Source organism: Lissotriton helveticus, chromosome 11 (assembly GCF_964261635.1).
Source record: "Lissotriton helveticus chromosome 11, aLisHel1.1, whole genome shotgun sequence".
NCBI lineage: Eukaryota > Metazoa > Chordata > Amphibia > Caudata > Salamandridae > Lissotriton > Lissotriton helveticus.
The window spans coordinates 451,314,096-451,321,595 of NC_136072.1; positions in this window are offsets into that span (position 1 = coordinate 451,314,096).

Below are 7,500 nucleotides of genomic sequence, written 5' to 3' on the forward strand. Positions count from 1 at the left end.
CTCTGGGCCTGGGGAGGCATTCCCCGGCCTGGCTAGGGTTCGGAACATGGGACCGTGCCTGGGGCTTGAACTCTGTCCGGCAGGTCCCGGGGTGCTGGAGCCCCCGTCCTGCAAGCCAGCCGAGGTTCCGGGCGCTGGGGACCATCGGGGCCTGCAGAGGCTCTCCCTGGCCTGGGGGTAGGGTTTGGAAGCTAAGCCCCAAGCCCGCCATGAGCCGGATGCCGTTTAGGCCCCGGTCGAGCGGGCGAGTGGATTTGTGGAGCCCTGGCCCCAGCCAAGCAGGTTCAGAGCCTCCCCGTGCCGGACTGACGCACCTGAGGGCCCACCGGAGGTCATGCCCGGGCCCCGGCAGCGCATGGGCAGCATATCCCCAGACCTGGTGACCTGGCAGACTGGGACCTGCTGGCACCCTGGCCCTGCCGAGCCCCAGTTCTCTCCCAGGGCTCCACAAATGCGACGACCAGATGGCCGAACTTCCCTGGAAGTCCCGATGAGGTGCCATTTGCCTCCCAGATCCCAGCGAGGGCTCCAGGAGGTCGGGTACTTTCACGCTTTGGGTCCCCTCTGTCACCTCGCGTGCAGAGTTTACAAGAAAGGAGGGTATTTTCCCTCCGGATTACTAGGGACAGGGTACGCCCGGACGCCCCTCCAAGGCTGGTGGTTCTCTGCCATGGGGACCAGATAGGCTATGCCTGGGTAACACCTCCCTAGGCCACCCGTGGCTTCCTTCCGCCAGGCCGACGGCATGTCAAATTGCCCAGGACGGGCTCCATGGCTCTTGGGCAGTCGTCCCCTGGGCGCCCGGGGCTCCATCCACCCCGGCGGCATGGAAAAGTGCCCAGGACGGGCTCCATGCGTCCCGGGCATTCGTCCCCCGGGCGTCCGGGGCTCCATCCAAGCTGACGGTATGGCAGAGTGCCCGGGTCGGGCTCCATGGTTTTCACGGTGGTCCTCCCCTGGGTGTCTGGGGGCTCCAGGCCGAAGGCATGGAAAAGTGCCCAGGACGGGCTCCATGCGTCCCGGGCATTCGTCCCCCGGGCGTCCGGGGCTCAATCCAGGCTGACGGTATAGCAGAGTGCCCGGGTCGGGCTCCATGGTTTTCACGGTGGTCCTCCCCTGGGTGTCTGGGGGCTCCAGGCCGAAGGCATGGAAAAGTGCCCAGGACGGGCTCCATGCGTCCCGGGCATTCGTCCCGGGACGGGGACGGGGACAGGGACAGGGTCGGGAGAGTCCAGGCGGCTTCACTTCCGTGTCCAGCCATCTGATCGCCCAGATTCCCTCGGCCATCTGGTCGCCCGGATCCCCTCGGGCATCTGGTCGCCCGCAACGCTTTCCTATAAGGGCGACCAGATGGCCGAACTTCCCTGGAAGTCCCGATGAGGTGCCATTCGCCGCCCGGATCCCAGCGAGGGCTCCAGGAGGTCGGGTACATTCGCGCCTTGGGTCCCCTCTGTCACCTCGCGTGCACAGATTACAAGAAAAGGGGGTAATTTTCCTCCGGATTGCTAGGGAGAAGGGTACGCCCGGACACCCCTCCGAGGCTGGCGGTTCTCTGCCATGGGGACCAGATGGGCTATGCCTGGGCAACACCTCCCTAGGCCACCCGGGGCTTCCTTCCTCCAGGCCAACCGCATGTCAAATTGCCCAGGACGGGCTCCATGGCTCCTGGGCAGTCGTCACCCGGGCGTCCGGGGCTCCATCCAGGCTGACGGCATGGAAAAGTGCCCAGGACAGGCTCCATGCGTCCCGGGCATTCATCCCCCGCGCGTCCGGGGCTCCATCCAGGCTGACGGCATGGCAGAGTGCCCGGGTCGTGATCCATGGTTTCCAGGGATGTCCTCCCCTGGGTGTCTGGGGGCTCCAGGCCGAATGCATGGAAAAGTGCCCAGGACGGGCTCCATGCGTCCCGGGCATTCGTCCCCTGGGCGTCCGGGGCTCCATCTAGGCTGACGGTATGGCAGAGTGCCCGGGTCAGGCTCCATGGTTTTCACGGTGGCCCTCCCCTGGGTGTCTGGGGGCTCCAGGCCGAAGGCACGGAAAAGTGCCCAGGACGGGCTCCATGCGTCCCGGTCACTCGTACCCCGGACGTCCGGGGCTCCATCCAGGCTGACGGCATGGCAGCGTGCCCGGTTCGGGCTCCATGGGTCCCGGGCAGCCCTCCCCCGGGCGTCCGGGGCTCCCACCTCCAGGCAGACGGCATGTCAAAGTGCCCAGGACGGGCTCCATGAGTCTGGGACAGTCCTCCCCCGGGCGTCTGGGACACCCGTCTCCATGAGGCCAACGGCATAGGCAAAGTACCCAGGACGGGCTCCATGGGTCCCAGGCAGACCTCTCCCCGGGCATCCGGGGCTCCCACCTCCAGGCCGACGGAATGTCAAAGTACCCAGGACGGGCTCCATGGGTCCCGGGCAGCTTCCCCCGGGCGTCCGGGGCACCCACCTCCAGGCCGACGGCATGTCAAAGTACCCAGGACGGGCTCCACGGGTCCCGGGCATTCCTCCCCCCAGGTCGTCCGGGCCCTAGAGCTCCGGTGGTCCAACCTGCGCCTGAGGCCCAGCCGGGGTCCAAGAGCCCTGCCTTGCGTGGGCAGGAAGTCAGGAAACCTACCGCGAAGGCTTGGGATGGATGGGGAGCTGGGAGTCCTTTCGATCCCGGCCATCTGGTCGCCCGCGATGCTTTCCAATGGGGCGACCAGATGGCTGGGCTTCCCTGGAAGTCCCGATGAGGTGCCATTCGCCTCCCGGATCCCAGCTAGGGCTCCATGAGGTCGGGTTCTTTTACGCCTTGGGTCCCCTCTGTCACCTCGCGTGCACGGATTGCAAGAAAGGGGGGTAATTTCCCTCCGGATTACTAGGGGCAGGGTACGCCCGGACACCTCTCCAGGGCTGGTGGTTCTCTGCCCGGGGGGACCAGATGAGATATGCCTGGGCAACACCTCCCCCGGGCGTCTGGGGGCTCCATTCTCCGGGCCAACGGCATGGCTCAATGCCCAGGACGGGCTCCACGTGTCCCGGACAGACCGCCCCTGGGCGTCCGGGGCACCCATCTCCAGGAGGCCAATGGGATGGCAAAGTACCCGGGAAGGGCTCCACGGGTCCCGGGCAGCCTTCCCCCGGGCGTCCGGGGCTCCCACCTCCAGGCCGACGGCATGTCACACTGCCCAGGACGGGCTCCATGGGCCCCGGACAGACCTCCCCCCGGGCGTCCGGGGCACCCATCTCCAGGAGGCCAACGGGATGGCAAAGTACCCGGGAAGGGCTCCACGGGTCCCGGGCAGCCTTCCCCCGGGCGTCCGGGGCTCCCACCTCCAGGCCGACGGCATGTCACACTGCCCAGGACGGGCTCCATGGGCCCCGGACAGACCTCCCCCGGGCTTTCCGGGGCACCCATCTCCAGGAGGCCAACGGGATGGCAGAGTAACCGGGAAGGGCTCCACGGGTCCCGGGCAGCCTTCCCCCGGGCGTATGGGGCTCCCACCTCCAGGCCGACGGCATGTCACACTGCCCAGGACGGGCTCCATGGGCCCCGGACAGACCTCCCCCGGGCTTTCCGGGGCACCCATCTCCAGGAGGCCAACGGGATGGCAGAGTAACCGGGAAGGGCTCCACGGGTCCCGGGCAGCCTTCCCCCGGGCGTCCGGGGCTCCCACCTCCAGGCCGACGGCATGTCACACTGCCCAGGACGGGCTCCATGGGCCCCGGACAGACCTCCCCCGGGCGTCCGGGGCACCCATCTCCAGGAGGCCAACGGGATGGCAGAGTAACCGGGAAGGGCTCCATGGGTCCCGGGCAGCCCTCCCCCGGGCGTCCGGGGCTCCCACCTCCAGGCCGACGGCATGTCACACTGCCCAGGACGGGCTCCATGGGCCCCGGACAGACCTCCCCCGGGCGTCCGGGGCACCCATCTCCAGGAGGCCAACGGGATGGCAGAGTACCCGGGAAGGGCTCCACGGGTCCCGGGCAGCCTTCCCCCGGGCGTCCGGGGCTCCCACCTCCAGGCCGACGGCATGTCACACTGCCCAGGACGGGCTCCATGGGCCCCGGACAGACCTCCCCCGGGCTTTCCGGGGCACCCATCTCCAGGAGGCCAACGGGATGGCAGAGTAACCGGGAAGGGCTCCACGGGTCCCGGGCAGCCTTCCCCCGGGCGTATGGGGCTCCCACCTCCAGGCCGACGGCATGTCACACTGCCCAGGACGGGCTCCATGGGCCCCGGACAGACCTCCCCCGGGCGTCCGGGGCACCCATCTCCAGGAGGCCAACGGGATGGCAGAGTAACCGGGAAGGGCTCCACGGGTCCCGGGCAGCCTTCCCCCGGGCGTCCGGGGCTCCCACCTCCAGGCCGACGGCATGTCACACTGCCCAGGACGGGCTCCATGGGCCCCGGACAGACCTCCCCCGGGCGTCCGGGGCACCCATCTCCAGGAGGCCAACGGGATGGCAGAGTAACCGGGAAGGGCTCCATGGGTCCCGGGCAGCCCTCCCCCGGGCGTCCGGGGCTCCCACCTCCAGGCCGACGGCATGTCACACTGCCCAGGACGGGCTCCATGGGCCCCGGACAGACCTCCCCCGGGCGTCCGGGGCACCCATCTCCAGGAGGCCAACGGGATGGCAGAGTAACCGGGAAGGGCTCCATGGGTCCCGGGCAGCCCTCCCCCGGGCGTCCGGGGCTCCCACCTCCAGGACGAAGGCATGTCAAAGTGCCCAGGGCGGGCTCCACGGGCCCCGGGCAGCCCTCCCCCCGGGCGTTCGGGGCACACATCTCCAGGAGGCCAACGGCATTGGCAAAGTACCCGGGAAGGGCTCCACGGGTCCCGACCAGGCTTCCCACGGGCGTCCCGGGCACCCTCCTCCAGGCCGACGGCATGTCAAAGTGTCCAGGACGGGCTCCATGGGTCCCGGGCAGCCCGCTCCCGGGCTCCCACCTCCAGGCCGACGGCATGTCAAAGAGCCCAGGACGGGATCCATGGGTCCCGGGCAGCTTCCCCCGGGCGTCCGGGGCACCCACCTCCAGGCCGACGGCATGTCAAAGAGCCCAGGACGGGATCCACGGGTACCGGGCAGTCCTCCCCCGGGCGTCCGGGGCTCCCATCTGCAGGCCAACGGCATGGCTCAATGCCCAGGACGGGCTCCATGGGTCCCGCGCAGGCCTCCCCCGGACGCGTCCGGGGCAACCATCTCTATGAGGCCAACGGCATTGGCAAAGTACCCGGGAAGGGCTCCACGGGTCCCGGGCAGGCCTCCCCCGGGCGTCCAGGGCACCCACCTCCAGGCCGACGGCATGTAAAAGTGCCCAGGACCAGTTCCACGGGGCTCCCTTCCCCGGGCCAAAGCATTCCAGAGTGCCCAGGACGGGCTCCACGGGTCCCGGGCGTCCAGGGCTCCCTTCCCCGGGCCAACGGCTTGTCCGAGTGCCCAGGACGGGCTACGGGCCCCGGGCGTCCGGGGCACCCTTCCCCGGGCCAGCGGCATGTCAGAGTGCCCAGGACGAGTTCCACGGGACCCGGACGTCCGGGGCTCCCTTCCCCGGGCCAACGGCATACAGGAGTGCCCAGGACGGGCTCCACGGGTCCCGGTCGTCTGGGGCTCCCTTCCCCGGGCCAACAGCTTGTCAGAGTGCCCAGGACGGGCTCCACGGGTCCCGGGCAGTCCTCCCCCCCGGGCCAACAGCAGGTCAGAGTGCCCAGGACGGGCTCCACGGGTCCCGGGCAGCTCCATGCCCAAACCCATTTGAAAACCCGCCGCAGCGAAGGGGTTATAGGCGGCCATCTATTCGAATGCACAAATGCATGCTGTGACATCGCATTCCTTTACAGCGAGATGCCTTGGCATCGCAAGTCAGTAGATCAACTTGATCTAGAGGACACACAAACTAAAGGCATAATACAATCTATTTTTCAAACTCCAACCTGCGCAACAGGAGGGAAAGTGTTGATATACTAGCCCCTTCAGTGCTAATGACGGCTCCTGCTCGTCACGATTCCAGTAGGGAAGGTGTTGGTACATTCCTTATGTTGGAGCGCCATCTAGAGCAAGTCCGGTAGATAATGTGTTTGCAATAGTAGCGCGCAATGCTTTCCAATGGGGCGACCAGATTGCCGGGCTGACATGGAAGGCCTGAGGTCCAGGGGAGGGCGGCCTCCCCATCCCGGGCGCTGTCCTTGGTCCTGCTGCGTGGCAGGGTGCCCGGGACGGGGTCCTGGAGGGCCCGGGGAGGCTTCCCCTGCGCCTCCGGGCTTGGGAGCCCAGGCTGGGTCCAGGGGCCCGGCCGGGCCCCGGGTCGGGTGCCACGGCCCTGGGCCCTGTCTCCCAGCCTGCCGCACTGCCAAGGGCCCGGAAAGGGGTTCCGGTGTGCCCGGGGAGCCTCCCCTTGCTTGGCTGGGTTCAGGAGCAGTGGCTAGGGCCCCTGAGGGCCCGGGGAGGGCGGCCTCCCCACCCCGGGCTCTGTCCTTGGTCCTGCTGCGTGGCAGGGTGCCCGGGACGGGGTCCGGAGGGACCGGGGAGGCGTCCCATGCACCTCCGGGCTTGGGAGCCCCGGCTGCGTCCAGGGGCCCGGCCGGGCCCCGGGTCGGTTTCTCCGGCCCTGGGCCCTGTCTCCCAGCCTGCCGCACTGCCAAGGGCCCGGGAAGGGGTTCCGATGTGCCCGGGGAGCCTCCCCTTGCTTGGCTGGGTTCAGGAGCAGTGGCTAGGGCCCCTGAGGGCCTGGGGAGGGCGGCCTCCCCACCCCGGGCTCTGTCCTTGGTCCTGCTGCGTGGCAGGGTGCCCGGGACGGGGTCCGGAGGGACCGGGGAGGCGTCCCATGCACCTCCGGGCTTGGGAGCCCCGGCTGCGTCCAGGGGCCCGGCCGGGCCCCGGGTCGGTTTCTCCGGCCCTGGGCCCTGTCACCCAGCCTGCCGCACTGCCAAGGGCCCGGGAAGGGGTTCCGGTGTGCCCGGGGAGCCTCCCCTTGCTTGGCGGGGTTCAGGAGCAGTGGCTAGGGCCCCTGAGGGCCCGGGGAGGGTGGCCTCCCCACCCCGGGCTCTGTCCTTGGTCCTGCTGCGTGGCAGGGTGCCCGGGACGGGGTCCGGAGGGACCGGGGAGGCGTCCCATGCACCTCCGGGCTTGGGAGCCCCGGCTGCGTCCAGGGGCCCGGCCGGGCCCCGGGTCGGTTTCTCCGGCCCTGGGCCCTGTCTCCCAGCGTGCCGCACTGCCAAGGGCCCGGGAAGGGGTTCCGATGTGCCCGGGGAGCCTCCCCTTGCTTGGCTGGGTTCAGGAGCAGTGGCTAGGGCCCCTGAGGGCCCGGGGAGGGCGGCCTCCCCACCCCGGTCTCTGTCCTTGGTCCTGCTGCGTGGCAGGGTGCCCGGGACGGGGTCCGGAGGGACCGGGGAGGCGTACCATGCACCTCCGGGCTTGGGAGCCCCGGCTGCGTCCAGGGGCCCGGCCGGGCCCCGGGTTGGTTTCTCCGGCCCTGGGCCCTGTCTCCCAGCCTGCCGCACTGCCAAGGGCCCGGGAAGGGGTTCCG